Genomic DNA, 22302 nt, shown 5'->3' on the forward strand with positions numbered 1-22302 from the left:
GATGTGCATGTATAGTCTAATCCTGTTCATATTGTTTACCCAGTACGTGAACTGAGTGCATGTATAGTCTAATCCTGTTTCATATTTCTTACCCAGTACGTGAACGGATGTACATGTATGCTAATCGCTTTTCTTGTACAGTGATGTTTTGTCCTCATAGCGCTGGAATCAAATTCTGTTATTTTCATGCTGACTGACAAAAGCAACATAAAGGTTGAGAATTAAAGAAATACACTCCAGGCTGTAGCGATGCTGCCATTCAATCAATTACCATACAGTAATAATATTTGTGGACTTGGTTCAATCACATCTGTTACAACTCCATGTTGCACAAGCACAAATAATGAGGAAGGTGCAAGGCCATGAAGAAATTGCAAACAACACATCATATCTCATATGCTGCAAAAACACCTATATGTTCTCATTCTAGTAGCCTAWGCACTCASTATCTGGTTGTATTTTGAGAAACCCATCACAAAAATACAAAACAATTTCTGTGAATGTCAGAAAGAGCTTGGGCTGGTATCTAATTTCGTCATCAGCATATTAATTCCTTGGACCATGTGGYTCATGTTCAGCTTCGGGTAGGAGAAGTCGAATTTCGATAGCATCCACTTCATCGGCAATAACAAAGGCGAATGCCATACCTGCAATTAGCTATGTTTCCATTAAGGTGTCCAGTGATTTTCTTGTCGACATTTAGAAAGTGCTCGCATAGAAAATAGATGRGACAATTGCCTGCTAGGGTGAGTTTCCATTTAGGCTAACTATCTTGTGTCGATAAAAGCAGCTGGACATAATGACGTCACACCTAAGAAAATGTTTTTCTTTGCAAAACCTATGGTCAGTGTCGAATAAAAATGTGGTGGTTGAAGTGTTTCCATTAGCCATTTTGGCAAATTGCACATTAATAAATTGGCCACAGCCTTCCAGCCTGTGTCATGTGTCAAGTAGCCCAAGAAAGCCTGCATGTATAGAATGCAATAATTTACTAATATTTGCCAGTCTAATAATTCTCCTGTGCCAACCTATCGCCACAGTCCATGCCAGGGTGGAACTTGCACTCATGTAGATCTGAAATAATTGGATGGTGAAACTAGAAAAACAAGGCGAAGCAATTCGGGTGTTCTTGAAAGTCAGGACAATCCTTGTCCTGCAAAGAAACATACATTTTATAGTTGAAAAAAAAGGATTTTGCAAGCAGTAGGCATTTAGAAGTAAATGTGGGTGGAGTGGAGCTTTATAGTTATGTGGGTGACATCAAGTGCCTTCAAAATGATTCTTCAATTTTTTTTAAACACTGTTTCCATCATAATTTGTCGCAATAAAGAAAGTTCGACAAAAGACAAATCCACCTGTGAAGCATATAAAAATGTTGTTGATCTTTAGAAAATGTTTMCTGTTGGCCTATCTGCGTTTCCATTATGGAATAAGCCTGGGTCAATGGAAAACTTCCTATAGAGCCCCACTGTGGAGGTGTAATAATACCCATAAAACCTAGCGGTCAAACAGGGAAATGGTTCCAATAATTTTTCCACCATTKATTTTTCCCAATGGGAATTTTAGAAACACTTAAAATAAGGGCTGTGTTTTTTGTAGGCTTACCCTGGCGTGACATTTTGATAACCATGCAAATCTCTCTCTGACAAGGTGACTTTTATCAATATATTAGACTCTATTTACTCTCAGATTTGAAAATGCTAATTAGCATCAAAGTAAACATCATGCAAGACTACAAATCCCTGCAAGCTCCTGCACGTCATCTCTAGCTGACACCTATGCTAACAGGTATTGTGTCCATTTAAAACATGCACGAGACAGTTCACAGAATTGTTCATTTCAAGAAATGTAGCCAATTTATTCATTGCTAAATTTAGCTAACATTCTCAATCAAATCATATTGAATTGGTCACATACACTTGTTTAGCAGATGTCATTGTGGGTGTAGCGWAATGCTTGTGTTTCTAGCTCCGACAGTGCAGTAATATCTAACAAGTAATATCTAACATTTTTACAACATATACCCAATACACACAAATCTAAGTAAAGGAATGGAATTGAGAATATATAAATATATGGTCAAGCAATGTCAGAGCGGCATAGACTAAGATAGAGTAGAATAGAACAGAATACAGTATATAAACTACCGGTCAAAAGTTTTAGAACACGTACTCATTCAAGGGTTTTTCTTTATGTTTACTGTTTTCTGCATTGTAGAATAATAGCTTAGACATCAAACTATGAAATAACACATATGGAATCATGTAGTAACCAAAAAAGTGTTAAACAAATGAAAATACACTGCTCAAAAAAATAAAGGGAACACTTAAACAACACAATGTAACTCCAAGTCAATCACACTTCTGTGAAATCAAACTGTCCACTTAGGAAGCAACACTGATTAACAATAAATGTCACATGCTGTTGTGCAAATGGAATAGACAAAAGGTGGAAATTATAGGCAATTAGCAAGACACCCCCAATAAAGGAGGGGTTCTGCAGGTGGTGACCACAGACCACTTCTCAGTTCCTATGCTTCCTGGCTGATGTTTTGGTCACTTTTGAATGCTGGCGGTGCTTTCACTCTAGTGGTAGCATGAGACGGAGTCTACAACCCACACAAGTGGCTCAGGTAGTGCAGCTCATCCAGGATGGCACATCAATGCGAGCTGTGGCAAGAAGGTTTGCTGTGTCTGTCAGCGTAGTGTCCAGAGCATGGAGGCGCTACCAGGAGACAGGCCAGTACATCAGGAGACGTGGAGGAGGCCGTAGGAGGGCAACAACCCAGCAGCAGGACCGCTACCTCCGCCTTTGCACATTTTATATTTGAGATTCTTCAAGTAGCCACCCTTTGTCTTGATGACAGCTTTGCATACTCTTGGTATTCTCTCAACCAGCTTCACCTGCAATGCTTTTCCAACCGTCTTGAAGGAGTTCCCACATATGCTGAGCACTTGTTGGCTGCTTTTCCTTCACTCTGCGGTCTGACTCATCCAAAACCCTCTCAATTGGGTTGAGGTCGGGGGATTGTGGAGGCCAGGTCATTTGATGCAGCACTCCATCACTCTCCTTCTTAGTAAAATAGCCCTTACACATCCTGGAGGTGTGTTTTGGGTCATTGTCCTGTTGGGGAAAAAAAGATAATCCCACTAAGCCCAAACCAGATGGGATGACGTATCGCTGCAGAGTGCTGTGGGAGCCGTGCTGGTTAAGTAGTGGTTTCTTTGCAGCAATTCAACCATGAAGGCCTGATCCACACAGTCTCCTCTGAACTGTTGATGTTGAGAAGTGTTTGTTACTTGAACTCTGTGAAGCATTTATTTGGGCTGGAATTTCTGAGGCTGGTAACTCTAATGGACTTATCCTATGCAGCAGAGGTAACTCTGGGTCTTCCTTTCCTGTGGCGGTCCTCATGAGAGCCAGTTTCATCATAGTGCTTGATGGTTTTTGTGACTGCCCTTGAAGAAACTTTGAAAGTTCTTGAATTGTTCAGTATTGACTGACCTTCATGTCTTAATGGACCGTTGTTTCTCTTTGCTTATTTGAGCTGTTCTTGCTATAATATGGACTTGGTCTTTTACCAAATTGTGCTATCTTCTGTATACCCCCTTACCTTGTCACAACACAACTGATTAGCTTAAACGCATTAAGAAGGAAAGAAATTCCACAAATTAACTTTCAAAAAGGCACACCTGTTAATTGAAATGCATTCCAGGTGACTACCTCATGAAGCTGGTTGAGAGAATGCCAAGAGTGTGCAAAGCTGTCATCAAGGAAAAAGGTGGCAATTTGAAGAATCTCAAATCTAAAATATATATTTTTAACACCTTTTTGGTTACTACATGACTCCATATGTGTTATTTCATAGTTTTGATGTCTTCCCTATTGTCACGTCTTCTCCTTCCCCTCTCTGGCGCTCATTGACGACAGTTTACTCATTATTACGCACACCTGCCACCATCATTACACGCACCTGCTCCTCATGAAACTCACCTGGACTCCATTACCTTCCTGATTACCTCCCCTATATCTGTCACTCCCTTTGGTTCTTACCCTAGGTGTTATTGATTCTGGTTCTGTGTTATATATCTGCATGCTACTTGTGTTTCTTGTTTTGTTCCATGGTTCATTTATTCATTAAATTCGCTCCTTGTACTTGCTTCCCAATTATTAGCGTATACGTTACAGAATAATGCCTCGCAACAGGGATGTTTTATTTTTACTGGTGATGTCGGGTCAAAGGGTGGCTGCTGAAGCAACTGGGGATGCCTCAGTTGGCTCATCAGGCTTCCATGCCTCAGCTGGCTCGACATGTTCACAAGCCCCGGTTGGCTTGTCAGGTTTCCATTGCCGAAGCTACCGGGGATGTCTCAGCTACCTCGTCACGCTTCCATGCCTCAGCTGGCTTGATAGGTTCTCAAGCCTCGGTTGGCTTGTCAGGCTCCCATGCCTCAGCCGGCTCGTTAGGCTCCCATGCCTCATCCGGCTCATCAGGATCCTATGCCTCAGTTGGCTTGTCAGGTTCCCGCGCCTCAGCCAGCTCTACAGGTTCCCGCGCCTGAGCCGGCTCTACAGGTTCCCGCGTCTGAGCCGGCTCTACAGGTACCCGCGCCTGAGCCTGCTCTACAGGTTCCCGTGCCTCACTTGGCTCTACAGGTTCCCGTGCCTCATTTGGCTCTACAGGTTCCCGTGCCTCATTTGGCTCTACAGGTTCCCGTGCCTCATTTGGCTCTACAGGGTTCGGCGCCGTCATTATTGGCTCTACTGGTTCCCGCTGCCTCAGCTGGCTCTACAGGTTCCCGCGCCTCAGCTGGCTCTACAGGTTCCCGTGCCTCATTTGGCTCTACCAGGTTCCCGCGCCTCATTTGCTCTACAGGTTCCCGCCCCTCATTGGCTCTACAGGTTCCCGCCCCCATTGGGCTCTTTCAGGTTCCACGCCTCAGCTGGCTCTACTGGTTCCCGCGCCTCAGCTGGCTCTACAGGTTCCCGCGCCTCAGCTGGCTCTACAGGTTCCCGCGCCTCAGCAGAAGCGACCGGCCCGCTCCTGGTCCTTGTGACCGTCCCTCTGGTTGGCGTCCTGCGGTCTACTCCCGCTCCCCCACTCTGGCGCTCGGTGTCGCCAGTTTACTCATTATTATGCACACCTGCCACCATTGTTATGCGCACCTGCGCCTCATGAGACTCACCTGGACTCCATCACCTTCCTGATTACCTCCCCTATATCTGTCACTCCCTTTGGTTCTTTCCCCAGGCGTTATTGATTCTGTTCCTGTGTTATGTCTGCACACTACTCGTGTTTATTGTTTTGTTCCATGGTTCGTTTATTTATTGAATTCACTCCCTGTACTTGATTCCCGATTATTTGCGTACACGTTACAACTCTTATTCTACAATGTAGAAAATAGTAAAAAATAAATAAAAACCCTTGAATGAGTAGGTGTTCTAAAACTTTTGACCAGTAGTGTACGTATGAGATGAGTAATGCAAAATATGTAAACATTTATCAAAGTGACTAGTGGTCCATTTATTTAAGTCTATGTATACAGGCAGCAGCCTCTAATGTGCTAGTGATGGCTATTTAACAGTCTGATGGCCTTGAGATAGAAGCTGTCTTTCGGTCCCAGCGTTGATGCACCAGTAGTGACCTCGCCTTCTGGATGATAACGGCGMGAACAGGCAATGGCTTGGGTGGTTGTTGTCCTTGATGATCTTTTTGGCCTTCCTGTGACATCGGGTGCTGTAGGTGTCCTGGATGGTAGGTAGTTTGCCCCCAGTGATGTGTTGGGCAAACCGCACCACCCTCTGGAGAGCCCTGCAGTTGAAGGCGGTGCAGTTGCCGTACCAGGCGGAGATACAGCCKAACAGGATGCTCTCAATTGTGCATCTGTAAAAGTTTGGGAGGGTTTTAGGTGCCAAGCCAAATTTCTTCAGCCTCCTGAGGTTGAAGAGGCGCTGTTGCGCCTTCTTCTCAACACTGTCTGTGTGGGTGGACCATTTCAGTTTGTCAGTGATGTGTACGCTGAGGAACTTGAACATTTCCACCGTCTCCACTGCTGTCCCGTCGATGTGGATAGGTGGGTGCTCCCTCTGCTGTTTCCTGAAGTCCATGATCATCTCCTTTGTTTTGTTGATGTGGAGTGAGAAGTTATTTTCCTGGCACCACACTCCCAGAGCCCTCACCTCCTCCCTGTAGGCTGTCTCGTCATTGTTGGTAATCAAGCCTACTACTGTTGTGTCGTCTGCAAACTTGATGATTGAGTTGGAGGCGTGCTTGGCCACAAAGTCATGGGTGAACAGGGAATACAGGAGGGGGCCGAACACACACCTTTGTGGGACCCCAGTGTTGAGGATCAGTGAAGTGGAGGTGTTGTTTCCTACCTTCACCACCTGGGGGCGGCCTGTCAGGAAGTCCAGGACCCAGTTGCACAGGGTGGGGTTCAGACCCAGGACCTCAAGCTTAATGATGAGCTTGGAGGGTACTTTGCTTTCTTGGGTACAGGAACAATGGTGGCCATCTTGAAGCATGTGGGGACAGCAGACTGGGATAGGGAGAGATTGAATATGTCCGTAAACACACCAGCCAGCTGGTCTGCACATGCTCTGAGGACGCAGCTAGGGATGCCGTCTGTGCCGGCAGCCTTGCGAGGATTAACACGCTTAAATGTCTTACTCGCGTTGGCCACAGAGAAGGAGAGCCCACAGTCCTTGGTAGCGGGCCGCGTCGGTGGCACTGTATTATCCTCAAAGTCGACAAAGAACGTGTTTAGCTTGTCCAGAAGCAAGGCTTGTTTTCCTTCTGTAGTCCGTGATTGTCTGTAGACCCTGCCACATACGTCTCGTGTCTGAGCCGTTGAATTGTGACTCCACTTTGTCTCTGACGTTTTGCCTGTTTGATTGCCTTAGATGGTTAATCCAGAGATTCTTACCTTTGCCTCGGTTTGGCAGTCTCGTCCAGATCATCATGGCATTTGTAGTTATGATAGCCACATTAGCAGCTAATTATAATTTCATTTTGGGTGGGTAAATACAAGCGAATATATTGATAAAAGTCACCTTGTCCTAGAGAGATTTACACAGTTATCAAAACGTCACGCCAGGGTAAGCCTACACGAAACACAGCCCTTAGTTTAAATGTTTCTAAAATCCCCTATGGGGAAAATGAATGGCGGAAAAACATTTGGAACCATTTCCTTGTTTGACCGCTAGGTTTTATGGGTATTATGACTCATTCTGTGGTACTCTATTGTCGCGTTTCCTAGAAACATCAGAAGTTTTATGATTTGCTGTCGGTGCATATGTACCTGCCCCGACTTGACTCTTCGACTTCCGTCTACAGTTGGCTACTTTCTGCTTACCACTCGCGTGCCCAGTATTACTCAATGATAGACAAACAATGGCCCTTGTAGACTTCAATAAATGACTGCTGTACTGTTTTGTAGTTTACCGCTTATAAACTATGCTTTTTAAAATAAATAAGTCATGCATTTCCTGAAGCCTGTGCATGATCTTTTATTGACATGTTGTTAAATAATGCACTTGAAGTGAACAAGCTGTATTGATCAAGATTTGAGCCACAGGGAATCTGTCAAAGTCTATCCATACTGTAAATAATATACAAATATGCATTTAAGATTATATGCTGTCAACTATGTGATTACCACCTATATTCTCACTACTTAGCTACAGTGTCCTGGGCCAGATCTTTAAAATAAACCCTTCAACAGGCAATCACTCCCAGATTTGACCCTTCCAGACGTAAAATAAGAATAAAAACAGGCATATTTGGCTTTCAGCTATAGGATTTATCAGAATGTTATACCGCTAAAGGCCATTAAAGGGCAAGAGAGAACATGATATCTGATAGTGTCGATAATAGACTTACATAGAATGCACACAATTTAACATTCGACCCACTCTTTTTAGTCATACCACTTTCACGCTATTACAGGTGATTCAATTTTTTCTTATTTTTTTATTTTATAGAGTTGGGTAGGATTTTAATGACCATCTGAAAAAAGTTGTGATTATGATGGGCCAGAGGGCAGTTACCATTATGTGCTGCACCAGCTTTGCGATTTCAGATGGTCACACTCATATTGAGACAAGACCACACCTTGCAACACCTACCAAACGGGAACAAAACTACCTCATACCTCTTTAGGAATGTAGTGAACTAAAATTAGAAGTTGTTTCAACTATAAATAGTAAAGTAAAGTACAGACACCCCCAAAAACGACTTAAGTAGTACTTTTAAGTATTTTTACTTACGTACTTTACACCACTATAAATGTCACATATAGGCTGTGACGTACTTAGAATTAAATACAAATTATACTAAAAATGACTTATTAGTGCCTATGAATTTATTTTTAGAAGCACAAGTTTGGCCAGTCTGTGGCTTCAGGCTCATGCAATGTTGCCTGGAGACCAGGCCAGGAGCGGAGAATATCCTCTCCACACTTGCAGAGCCACTGGGGYTGCTTAACATCCTTTTGGCCATTCTTGACAGGTTGGGCAGAGATGCAGAGTTGCTTTTATTTTTATAGGGAGGCCTAAAGGTTTTTAGACAAAATAACCCAATCAAAACGGAAAGCTTTTTGAACATGGAAATATGCCAGGTCTATTGGGCCAAAATAACTGATGGCCTATTGTATAGATAACAGCACAAAAATGAATGAAATGTTTAAGAGATCTGATTTTTACTTTCTAAATGATTTGCTACAATGACACACTTAGTTATCTAACCACCTCATTCCTTTCATTTACAATGTGGATGTAATAAGAAAACTATCATGCTTTTGAGATACTTGTCTTTTCAGATTCCATGATAATTTTTGGGTTGTAGACACTACAACACCACACTCCCTCTCTTGCTCTTGGTCATCATCTTTGTAAGTCACCTTGATTTTGCACCTGTGTGTTTTATCAGTTTCTTTGTGAGAATATATAGCGAACTCCATTACAGTAGCTAAAGCAAGGGGCTATAGCAGCACACAAGTAGACTACAAATGCATGCTGGGCCAGGGCATGCCCTGAGCTCGTGAAGTAAGCGCTACTGGAGCTAAATTGGAGTGGGCGAGAAGGCCAAGGCTCCAGCCTTTGGGAATCTCGCTCCACGCTCCAGTCAAAATTGGGATCGCTGTGCTCCAGTTCCAGCTCCACTCACATACACTATATATACAAAAGTTTGTGGACACCCCTTCAAATAAGTGGATTTGGCTATTTCAGCCACACCCATTGCTGACAGATGCAGGGGCAAAACTTTCACTGGGGACGTGGGGGACATGTCCCCTCCACATTCTGAAATTGCATTTTTGTCCTCCCAGGTTTTATAATTGAAATGTGATACAAAACGAGGCACCGGTGTGCTTTAGGACCATGCGGACGCCTCCGAGTGGTTGGGTAGGCTGTTTGGAGTGTTTATCCGAATAGATAAAAATAAATAAATGAATGATGTCCCCCCTACTTCTAAAACCAAAGTTGCGCCCCTGGACAGACGTATAAACTCGAGCACACCGCCATGCAATCTCCATAGACAAACATTGTCAGTAGAATGTCTTTACTGAAGAGCTTAGTGACTTTCAACATGGCACCATCATTGAATGCTACCTTTCTAACAAGTCAGTTTGTCAAATTTCTGCTCTGCTAGAGCTGCCCCGGTCTACTATGAGTCTTAATCTTGGAACGCCATCTAAATCTCCCATAAATCGAATCATATTTTATTAAATTGGAACGCCGACTGTGGACCAGGCCGAACCGCCCAATATCATTGTCCGACCACACTAAAGCTCTTGTGGCTGAATGGAAACAGGTCCCCACAGCAATGTTCCAACATCTAGTGGAACACCTTCCCAGAAGAGTGGAGGCTGTTATAGCAGCAAAGGGGGGACCAACTCTGTATTAATGCCCATGATTTTGTAATGAGATGTTCGACAAGCAGATGTCCACACACTTTTGGTCATGTAGTGCTATGATGGAGGTCAATAAGAGTGTCGAATCTGGTTAACAAAAAAGGTAATGGTTTATTTGCTAGGTGTGGCTTATTGATCGAATAGAAGTTTCGTAATGATTAGGTTGTTAGAAGTGTACTGATATAAATAGGAAACGTGACATCCCAGTAACTAAAAAAAAATAACGTTATATCAGAGGCCAGTTGTCTCAGTGACTGCTGCTGGGCTAAGAAATATGCACATCGTCCTGTTTTCAGTGTTCCCTATGGGAAATCAGACTAGTGCCACAAAACCAACCAGTGGCCAGAATTACAGTACACCCGGGTTGTTTTAGAAACCCCATTGACAATGCATGAGAAATGGTTTAGGGCTGTTTAGCCAAAGAATCCGCGCGCTGGGACAACTAGCAAGCTAAAGTTAGCTAGTGAGTCACAGAAATGTACATTCAGCCTGTTAATTACTTCCGACCAATTGGATTTACCTTACTAAATCAGCATGGCTTAACATATTTTATTTTGTTTTTGACTTTGACATTCTTGCTGGATAGATAGTTTGATAGCTAACACGCTAGCACTGCTAGCTAACTAATGCTAACAACGCTAGGTATGTGGATGCCTCTAGTTCTGAAGAGCAGCAGACCAATAAGTKAACTTTGCTTTCAAACCTTTGTAATCATCTCTAAAGTGGTTTTACATGTAACCATTGCTAACTAGATAGACATTTGACTGTTGATGTCATTGGTTGCCTCTTTGGAGCTAAGTTAACTAGTTAAGCTAATAGCTTAAATTAGATAATATTATAGAGAGATCACACATTCATGCAGATGTGGTGGTGTCACATTGTCTTTATCCATACCATAGCTGCTGCTATGGATATGCCTTTTACTTGAGAGCTCTGCCCTCTTTGCTAGGTCTTCCTTGAATTTTTATTTTTTATTTTTGACCTGGTGAAATAAGTTAACGGTGGTGTTTACTCTCACTAGATAGAATTGTGTGGTTCAGTGGTAGTTTTTCAAAAGAAAATGGACATGTACAGTATATCACCAGCAATTCTCAATCAGATGAGATAAACACCTTGAATTTCATTCATAAATGTGTCCACTAATTATTGTTGATATTACAATTCTTTAGGTCTTTCCAAAACCTGAAGCCCCCTGTCCCCAGCAGGAAAGACAAGGAAAAGTGTTGGCTTAACTTGCTATTGAGGAAATGTAAGATAACTCAATGTCATATTTAGAGTTACTGACATGAATAGAAGCATATACAAGCACTCAAAGTTATTTTACATCAGCAGTTGTCACAAAGTGCTTATACAGYTACCCAGCCTAAAACCCCAAAGAGCAAGCAATGCAGATGTAGAAGCACAGTGGCTAGGAAAAACTCCCTAGAAAGGCAGGAACATATGAAGAAACCTGGAGAGGTGCCAGGTGCCGAGAGGTGGCCAGTCTTCTTCTGGCTGTGCTGGTGGATATTATAAAAGAGTACAGCTATTTAGGCCAGATCGTTCTTTAAGACATTTAAACATTCATAGATGACCAGCAGGGTCAAAAAATAATCACAATGGTTATAGAGGGTGCAATAGTTCAGCAACTCAGGATTAAATGCCAGTTGGTTCTTCATAGCTGAGCATTTAGAGATTGAGACAGTAGGTCCGGTAGAGAGAGACAGGATCAAACAGCAGGTCTGGGACAAGGTAGTACTTCCAGTGAGCCCTGGGAAGTTCAGGGTTCCATAGCCGCAGACAGAAACATCAGAAACTGGATCAGTGGCACGACCAGGTGGACTGGGGACAGGGACAGGAGTCATCAGGCCAGGAAGTCCTGAGGCATGGTCCTAGAGCTCAGGTCCTAAATCCTTTATTTAATTTAAGTGTAGACRGAGAGGTTTGTAACTTCACATGATTTAGCCAACTTGTCAATCCAAATCTGAATATTTGATATCCTTTTTACTGTACAATGTTGATAGTAATTRTTTCCAAAGCTAATCACTGAATGTCCTACTACAAGGATGTGGTCAGGTTGACACACTTCTGAGTCACAATAACACAGAACACACACACCACAGTTTGCGAGTGCAAGTACAATGAGCAGTTGGGAAAATTAAGTCTGCTGCGTGGTTGCCCTATACACACACAAACACACTTAATTTAGGTTAGTGTGTAGTCAAGGCTTTGTCATTAACATAATATTGTGCCTATCTTTCAGATCTGCCAACTAGGCTCAGTGGGTGACAGGTAACTGTGTTTCCACCAAGCTGTTCCAGGCCTGGAGTGGCACCCTGGAACTTCTAGAGGCTTGTAGACTTGAAGCTGTGTGATGTGGTCCAGGTAATTATCACACACACGTAGAAACACTCACTCACTTAATCACTCTCTGTTTGTTGTATAATTATTTTCACTTAAGAAAATTGTGCCGCTCTCTTTTAGATCTGACACCCCTATTAGCTCAACCACAGCCCTCATAGCTGCAGTCTTCTGCTCCTGCACCTGCTACACTGGCCGCGACAGGTGATACAGGTAAATATCACATACAGTACCAGTCAAAAGTTTGGACACACCTACTCATTCAAGGGTTTTTCTTTATTTTTACTATTTTCTACATTTTAGAATAATAGTGAAGACATCAAAATTATGAAATAACACATATGGAATCATGTAGTAACCAAAAAAGTGTTAAACAAATCAAATTATATTTTTATTTTAGATTCTTCAAAGTAGCCACTGTTTMCCTTGATTACAGCTTTGCACACTCTTGGTATTCTCTCAACCAGCTTCACGAGGTAGTCACCTGGAATGCATTCAAATTAACAGGTGTGCCTTGTTAAAAGTTAATTTGTAGAATTTCGATTCTTCTTAAGTTTGAGCCAATCAGTTGTGTTGTGACAAGGTAGGGGTGGTATACAGAAGATAGCCCTATTTGGTAAAAGACCAAGTCCATATTATGGCAAGAACAGCTCAAATAAGCAAAGAGAAACGACGGTCCATCATTACTTTAAGACATGAAGGTCAGTCAATACGCAGCCACGAAAACCATCAAGCGCTATGATGAAACTGGCTCTCATGAGGAACAACACAGGAAAGGAAGACCAAGAGTTACCTCTGCTGCAGAGGATACGTTTTTTAGAGTTACCAGCCTCAGAAATTGCAGCCCAAATAAATGCTTCAGAGTTCAAGTAACAGACACATCTCAACATCAACTGTTCAGAGGAGACTGCATGAATCAGACCTTGATTGTCAGAATGCTGCAAAGAAACCACTACTAAAGGACACCAATAAGAAGAAGAGACTATCTTGGGCCAAGAAACACAAGCAATGGACATTAGACCGGTGGAAATCTGTCCTTTGGAGATTTCTGTCCTTTGGAGAGTCCAAATTGGAGATTTCTGGTAACAACCGCCGTGTCTTTGTGAGATGCAGAGTAGGTGAACGGATGAGTGTGTGTGGTTCCCAACGTGAAGCAGGTGTGATGGTGTGGGGGGGCTTTTCTGGTGACACTGTTGGCGATTTATTTAGAATTCAAGGCACACTTAACCAGCATGGCTACCACAGCATTCTGCAGGGATACGCCATCCCATCTGATTTGCGCTTAGTGGGACTATAATTTGTTTTATAACAGGACAATGACCAAACACTCCTCRAGGCTGTGTAAGGGCTATTTGTATAATGACACAGATGAAGAGACAGGAGGCAGATGGCTCGAGTCTCTGATATTTATTAAAATACAAGAGGCAGGTTGAGGACAGGCAGAATTTCATTAACCAGGTCAGAGTCCGAAAGGTTCAGGGTGACAGACAGGCTCGAGGTCAGGGTAGGCAGGAGGTCTCAGTGTCAGGGCAGGCAGAAAAGGTCGGAACCGGAAGGGCTAGAAAACAGAGACTAGGAAAACCAGGAGCATGGAAAAAACACGCTGGTAGGCTTGACGAGACAAGACGAACTGGCAATAGACAAACAGAGGATACAGGTATAAATGCACTGGTGATAATGGGGAAGATGGACGACACCTGGAGGGGGGTGGAGACAAGCACAAAGACAGGTAAAACAGATCAAGGTGTGACAAATTGACCAAGAAGGAGTGATGGATTGCTGCATCAGATGACCTGGCCTCCACAATCACCTGACCTCAACCCATTTGAGATGGTTTTGGATGAGTTAGACCACAGAGTGAAGGAAAAGCAGCCAACAAGTGCTCAGCATATGTGGGAACTCCTTCAAGACTGTTGGAAAATCATTCCTCATGAAGCTGGTTGAGAGAATGCCAAGAGTGTGGAAAGCTGTTATTTTATTTATTTATTTCACCTTTATTTAACCAGTTAGGCAAGTTGAGAACAAGTTCTTATTTACAATTGCGACCTGGCCAAGATAAAGCAAAGCAGTTCGACACACTCAACAACACACAGTTACACATGGAGTAAAACAAACATACAGTCAATAATACAGTAGAAAAATAAGTCTATATACAATGTGAGCAAATGAGTTGAGATAAGGGATGTAAAGGCAAAAAAAGGCCATGGTGGCGAAGTAAATATAATATAAATACAATATAGCAAGTAAAACACTGGAATGGTAGATTTGCAGTGGAAGAATGTGCAAAGTAGAAATAGAAATAATGGGGTGCAAAGGAGCAAAATAAATACATAAATAAATACAGTAGGGGAAGAGGTAGTTGTTTGGGCTAAATTATAGATGGGCTATGTACAGGTGCAGTAATCTGTGAGCTGCTCTGACAGCTGGTGCTTAAAGCTAGTGAGGGAGATAAGTGTTTACAGTTTCAGAGATGTTTGTAGTTCATTCCAGTCATTGGCAGCAGAGAACTGGAAGGAGGAGTTGGCTTTGGGGGTGACCAGAGAGATATACCTGCTGGAGCGCGTGCTACAGGTGCTGCTATGGTGACCAGCGAGCTGAGATAAGGGGGGACTTTACCTAGCAGGGTCTTGTAGATGACCTGGAGCCAGTGGGTCTTTGATGGTCTTCCTAAGCCAGGATTCAGACACGGCTAGGACATCCGGGTTGGCAGAGTGTGCTAAAGCAGTGAATAAAACAAACTTAGGGAGGAGGCTTCTAATGTTAACATGCATGAAACCAAGGCTATTACGGTTACAGAAGTCATCAAAAGAGAGCGCCTGGGGAATAGGAGTGGAGCTAGGCACTGCAGGGCCTGGATTCACCTCTACATCACCAGAGGAACAGAGAAGGAGTAGGAGTAGGATAAGGGTACGGCTAAAAGCTATGAGAATTGGTCGTCTAGGACGTCCGGAACAGAGAGTAAAAGGGGCAGGTTTCTGGGGGTGATAAAATAGCTTCAAGGTATAATGTACAGACAAAGGTATGGTAGGATGTGAATACAGTGTAGGTAAACCTAGGCATTGAGTGATGATGAGAGATATTGTCTCTAGAAACATAATTGAAACCAGGTGATGTCATTGCATGTGTGGGTGGTGGAACTGAACAGTTGGATAAGGTATAATGAGCAGGGCTAGAGGCTCTACAGTGAAATAAGCCAATAAACACTAACCAGAACAGCAATGGACAAAGCATATTGACATTAAGGAGAGGCATGCTTAGCAGAGTGATCATAAGGGTCCAGTGAGTAGTGAGGTTGGTTGGGGTCACGGCGATTCAGACAGCTAGCCGGGCATCAGTAGTCAGTCGTGAAGGCCCGGTGGGGCTCCGCATCGGCAGTAAAACGGGTCCGGATAGGTGATTGTAGCCCAGGAGTGGCTGATGGAACTCTTCAGCTAGCTAGCTCCGGAATAATTGATGTTTGCTCCAGTACCAACGTTAGCCAATAGTCACTCGGATAGCAGCAAGCTAGCTGCAAGATCCAGGMGTAAATGTCCAGAGCTTGCGGTAGAAATCCGGGGATATGGAGAGAAAATAGGTCCGGTATGCTCTGGTCTGATTCGTGTTGTACAAAACTGGCGATAGCTTTTCGAGCTAAAGGATAGCTGATGACCGCCAACCGTGGTTAGCTGAATACTAACGTTAGCCAGTGAACTGGCTAAATTCTGGCTAGCTTCTGTTGTGGATTTCAGATTAGAGGTGAATAATACTTTTTTTTTTAATGGTGAGGCGGGTTGCAGGAAAGTGTTTTGAAGTTGAGTTTTTAGAAAAAATAAATAAAAAGATATGCGAAGAAAAGACGGAAATATATATTATATACACAGGACACAACAAGACGAGGACAAAGGGCGTCAAGGCATAGGGTGGCTACTTTGAAGAATCTAAAATATAAAATATATTTTGATTTGTTTAAGTMTTTTGGTTACTTCCATATGTGTTATTTCATAGTTTTGATGTCTTCACTATTATTCTACAATGTAGAAAATAGTAAAAATAAGAAAAACCCTTGAATGAGTAGGTGTTTCCAAGATTTTGACTAGTACTGTACATGTATACACACTAGAGGTTGACCGATTATGATTTTTCAAAGCCGATACCGATTATTGGAGGACCCAAAAAAGCCGATATCGATTAATCGGCCGATTGTTTTATTTTATTTGTAATAATGACAATTAAAACAATACTGAATGAACACTTATTTTAACTTAATATAATACATCAATAAAATCAATTTAGCTTTAAATAAATAATGAAACATGATGAAACTTGCTCAGAACATGAGAACATATGAAAGCTGGTGGTTCCTTTTAACATGAGTCTTCAACATTACCAGGTAAGAAGTTTTAGGTTGTAGTTATTATAGGAATTATAGGACTATTTCTCTCTATACCATTTGAATTTCATTAACCTTTGACTATTGGATGTTCTTATAGGCACTTTAGTATTGCCAGTGTAACAGTKTCGCTTCCATCCCTCTCCTCGCTCCTACCTGGGCTCYAACCAGGAACACAACGACAACAGCCAACCTCGAATCAGCATTACCCATGCAGAGCAAGGGGAATAACTACTCCAAGTCTCAGAGCGAGTGACATTTGAAACGCTATTAGCGCGCACCCCGCTAACTAGCTAGCCATTTCACATCGGTTACACCAGCCTAATCTCGGGAGTTGATAGGCTTGAAGCACAGGGAAGAGCTTCTGGCAAAACGCAGGAAAGTGCTGTTTGAATGAATGCTTACGAGCCTGCTGCTGCCTACCACCGCTCAGTCAGACTGCTCTATCAAATCATAGACTTAGTTATAACATAATAACACACAGAAATACAAGCCTTAGGTCATTAATATGGTCGAATCCGGAAACTATCATCTCGAAAACAAGACATTTATTCTTTCAGTGAAATACGGAACCGTTCCGTATTTTATCTAACGGGTGGGATCCATAAGTCTAAATATTCCTGTTACATTACACAACCTTCAATGTTATGTCATAGTTACGTAAAATTCTGGCAAATTAGGCGGCCCAAACTGTTGCATATACACTGACTCTGCGTGCGATGAATGCAAGATAAGTGACACAATTTCACCTGGTTAATATTGCCTGCTAACCTGGATTTCTTTCAGCTAAATATGCAGGTTTAAAAATATATACTTCTGTGTATTGATTTTAAGAAAGGCATTGATGTTTATGGTTAGGTACCCATTGGAGCAACGATACGCACCGCATCGATATGCAACGCAGGACACTCTAGATAAACTAGTAATATCATCAACCATCTGTAGTTATAACAAGTGATTATGATTGATTGATTGATTGTTTTTTCTAAGATAAGTTTAATGCTAGCTAGAAACTTACCTTGGCTTCTACTGCATTTGCGTAACAGGCAGGCTCCTTGTGGAGTGCAATGTAATCAGGTGGTTAGAGCGTTGGACTAGTTAACTGTAAGGTTGCAAGATTGAATCCCCCGAGCTGACAAGGTAAAAATCTGTCGTTCTGCTCCTGAACGAGGCAGTTAACCCACCGTTCCTAGGCCGTCATTGAAAATAAGAATGTGGTCTTAACTGACTTGCCTTGTTAAATAAAGATTAAATAAAGGTGTAAAAAAAATATAAAATAAAAAAAACGGCCAAATCGGTGTCCAAAAATACCGATTTCCGATTGTTATGACAATTTGAAATCGGCCCTAATTAAATCGGCCATTCCGATTAATCGGTCGACCTCTAATACACACATCCCTACTCTCCCTCACTTGGGGCTCTATTCAATCACATACGCTTTAGCCGACATCCGCATAGCGTTTGTTTTGGTGGTGTCATTGGCAGTGTCATCATTATTTGTAAAACGTCCTCTCACTGTCAATTGCATTTATTTTCAGCAAACTTAACATGTGTAAATATTTGTATGAACATAACAAGATTCAACAACTGAGACATAAGCTGAACAAGTTCACCAGACATGTGACTAACATAAATGGAATAATGTGTCCCTGAACAAAAYGGGGGTTCAAAAGTAACAGTCAGTATCTGGTGTGGCCACCAGCTGCATTAAGAATTGCAGTGCATCTCCTCCTCATGGACTGCACCAGATTTGCCAGTTCTTGCTGTGAGATGTTACCCCACTCTTCCACCAAGGCACCTGCAAGTTCCGGACATTTCTGGGGGGAATGGCACTAGCCCTCACCCTCTGATCCATCAGGTCCCAGATGTGCTCAATGGGATTGAGATCCGGGCTCTTCGCTGGCCATGGCAGAACACTGACATTCCTGTCTTGCAGGAAATCACACAGTACGAGCAGAATGGCTGGTGGCATTGTCATGCTGGAGGGTCATGTCAGGATGAGCCTGCAGGAACGGTACCACATGAGGGAGGAGGATGTCTTCCCTGTAACGCACAGCYTTGAGATTGCCTGCAATGACAACAAGCTCAGTCTGATGATGCTGTGACACACCGCCCCAGACCATGACAGATCCTCCACCTCCAAATCAATCCCGCTCCAGAGTACAGGCATCGGTGTAACGCTCATTCCTTCGACGATAAACGCGAATCCGACCATCACCCCATGTAAGTCAAAACCGTGACTTGTCAGTGAAGAGCACTTTTTGCCAGTCCTATCTGGTCCAGCGACGGTGGATTTGTGCCCATAGGCGACGTTGTTGCCGTTGATGTCTGATGGGGACCTGCCTTACAACAGGCCTACAAGCCCTCAGTCCAGCCTCTCTCAGCCTATTGCGGACAGTCTGATGGAGGGATTGTGCGTTCCTGGTGTAACTCYGGCAGTTGTTATTGCCATCCTGTACCTGTCCCGCAAGTGTGATGTTCGGATGTACCGAGCCTGTGCAGGTGTTGTTACATGTGGTCTGCCACTGCGAGGACAATCAGCTGTCCGTCCTGTCTCTCTGTAGCGCTGTCTTAGGCGTCTCACAGTACGGACATTGCAATTTATTGCCCTGGCCACATCTGCAGTCCTCATGCCTCCTTGCAACATGCCTAAGGCACGTTCACCTACATGAGCAGGGACGCTGGGCATCTTTCTTTTGGTGTTTTTCAGAGTCAGTAGAAAGGCCTCTTTAGTGTCCTAACTTTTCATAACTGTGACCGTAATTGCCTACCGTCTGTAAGCTGTTAGTGTCTTTGTGACCGTTCCACAGTTGCATGTTCATTAATTGTTTATGGTTCATTGAACAAGTATGGGAAACAGTGTTTAAACCCTTTACAATGAAGATCTGTGAAGTTATTCAGATTTTTACGAATTATCTTTGAAAGACAGGATCCTGAAAAAGGGACATTTCTTTTTTTGSTGAGTTTATATAGCCTACACTTTCTCGTTCGGAACTTGTATCACGAGTAGGATGAGTGTGGCTTTGTGACAATGATCAAGAGCAGCTGGTTACCGATTTTACAACTCCACCGCAGTTAAACCTCAGACACCACCAAAACAACAGCTATGTGGGAGTCGGCTATCTGCAGCAGGTAGTCTAGTGGTTAGAGTGTTGGGCCAGTAACCAAAAGGTTGCCAGATCGAATCCCTGAGCTGACAAGGTAAAAATCTGTCATTCAGCCACTGAACAAGGAAGTTAGCCCACTGTTCCTAGGCTGTCATTGTAAATAAGAATGTGTTCTTAACTGACTTGCCTTATTAAATAAAGGTTAAAAAAAAGTATTCGGTATCTGATTGAATCTAAAACATTGTGCCTCTCTCTTTCAGATCTGCCACCCTTAGCAGTTCAGCTGCATTCACAGCAGTCCCCTGCTGTGGTATTTATTTTACTGGCTGCACCAGGTCCTACTACACTGGCCGTGAAGGGAGAAACTTTTAAGGATTCTCAGATGGAATCAGGTAATTCAGCTTACATTATCATACACATTCACTCACACCAACAGATGTACACACACAAACATGTTGTTGAGCTATATACTTACTGCCACTTTGTGCATCTCTCTTTCAGATCTACCATGCACTCCACCACTGCCCGACAGCCTCTCCCAGACGTGCATACACTGGGCCTATCAAGACTGACAAAGCAGAGATGGGTGAGTGACAAGGAAAAATAAAACACAACATGCACACACACTCTCTCGCTGTCACACACACACACACACACACACACACACACACACACATTATCCCCAATGTAAATCATTTGTAATTACTTGTTTATTTTATGTATTCTCCATTTTATTTTAGGATCGGAGATATCTACTCCTACATATCCATTATCAACATCTACATAATTAATCTAAATAGCTATCAAATCAAAGTGTGATTGATAATATTGTAAAAGAGTATTGCTTAATGTGTACAGTTTGAGGAAATTCTGTGTGCTTTTTCTGAGTTGAAAAACATTACTCGCTCTCACACTCTCTCTCTCTCCCTCACATACAGTATATACAAGGTTCCCAGGAGTGGCAGGCAGATAGTACATTAAAAACACATTTGCAGGACAATAAACTAAGGCCCCTGGCTACCCATCACATTGCTCTGGCCAAACTGATGTTTGTTCTCCACAATGAATGTATGTAGCGATTTAAATTTAGGGTGAGTCATCAGGCAACCAAGGCCAAGGAATGGAGAGAGAGATGACCTGGAGGGAGTTCCAGACCTCAGCTTTTTCTGAAGCAGAAAAGCAGAGATGGGTGGCTGACAAGGAAGAAAAAAACCACAACCTGCACACACTCTCTCTCTCTCCTCTCTCTCACACACACACGCAGTCTGTAAATATATAAATACATTGTAAGATATCTAGGCCTCTAACTCTCAAGTGCACTAAAAAAGGTTTATCATAAAAAGTATCATTAATAATGGACACAATTATATAATTAATACATATTAGAATAATAATACAGAAGAGTGACCAATAGTTACTGTATTGTGATTGTTTAAGTGTTTTAATTAGTCAACAAGTAGTGCCCCAAGGAGGGATCGAACCATGTCCCAAAAGCAGCAGAAAAGGTCAAATAAGGTCACAAAACTGTTTGTTATGGCTATACAAGTCTGGCAATAACGTGGTGCCTGGTCGTCACTAGTTACCACAAACACAAAGTCATATAATCCCACCTATTTATACAATCTATCTTCTTAAAATGTGATTTTAAACCTAACTCTAACCTTAACCACACTACTAACCTTATGCCTAACCCTAACCTTAAATTAAGACCAAAAAGCACTTTTTTCCCCCATACATTTTTAGGATACAGTTTTGACTTTGTGGCTATGGTAACTAGTGGAAACCGTTGCACCTGTTGTTCACATGCATATCCGTTCTCTCATTGGATAGAATTTTCCCACCTGATCTTACCTTCTCCAACTGCCTTCCATTTTTGAAGACATGGGACACGTTCGAGCGTATCGTTGGTCACCGTCTTTCAAAACGTGTTGCGTTATGTGCATAGAAATTGTCTGACTTGCTCCTACATGTCGACTGGATGAACTTTACAGAAATCATGTGATCAAAGGTAATGAAGTTGACTGCAAGTTTCTGCAGCTGCTCTTCACCAACTTCCTCCTGCAGCCTTGCCTGCATTGTGGGAGGCACTATTGTAAACCAATCAATTGGGTGTTTATTTGTTCCACGTGAATGGGACCAAAGACATGACTGAAACAGGAACCAACTTCCTGTATACAGTGGATAACCTATATACAAATGAATGTGATATTTGAGGCTCTGTACAATGAACACACATGATTTCCGTTTGTGAGCGTGTGATATGGGTATTGGAGCCATGTTATTTCGACATTATAAATAAAACCTTTGATAAACAATGACAACACTGGGATGTTGATCTGAGCATTGCTGTTGGAAAATCAGTGTCCAACTTGTGGCCATCGAAGATGCACCTCCCCCCCACTTCAATCCTCGACTTTTGTCTACAGTCGGTAGCTTTCACAACTCAAACGCACCCATTGGTAGTGTTTGAGAGCATCAAAACGACTGCAGGTGACTGACTGATCTACAAACCTCCTTGCATCATAAATAACAACTAATTATTGGTAAATCAGTCAGTCACAATTTAACCGTTATA

General features: G+C 42.6%; 1 long non-coding RNA gene across 2 annotated transcripts; it reads left to right on the forward strand.

Moving 5' to 3' along the window:
- The first annotated feature begins 10307 nt into the window (after window positions 1–10307).
- LOC111977029 (uncharacterized) lies at window positions 10308–22048 on the forward strand. Of its 2 annotated transcripts, none has more exons than XR_002878976.2 (6): window positions 10308–10389; window positions 11081–11160; window positions 12154–12275; window positions 12375–12464; window positions 19988–20119; window positions 20229–22048. It is a non-coding gene; the product is annotated as an uncharacterized lncRNA (long non-coding RNA). The 2 variants fall into 2 exon arrangements; XR_011481321.1 differs by having other exon boundaries at window positions 10313–10374.
- The last annotated feature ends 254 nt before the right edge of the window (window positions 22049–22302 follow it).

Source organism: Salvelinus sp. IW2-2015, linkage group LG17 (genome assembly GCF_002910315.2).
Source record: "Salvelinus sp. IW2-2015 linkage group LG17, ASM291031v2, whole genome shotgun sequence".
Taxonomy (NCBI): Eukaryota; Metazoa; Chordata; class Actinopteri; order Salmoniformes; family Salmonidae; genus Salvelinus; species Salvelinus sp. IW2-2015.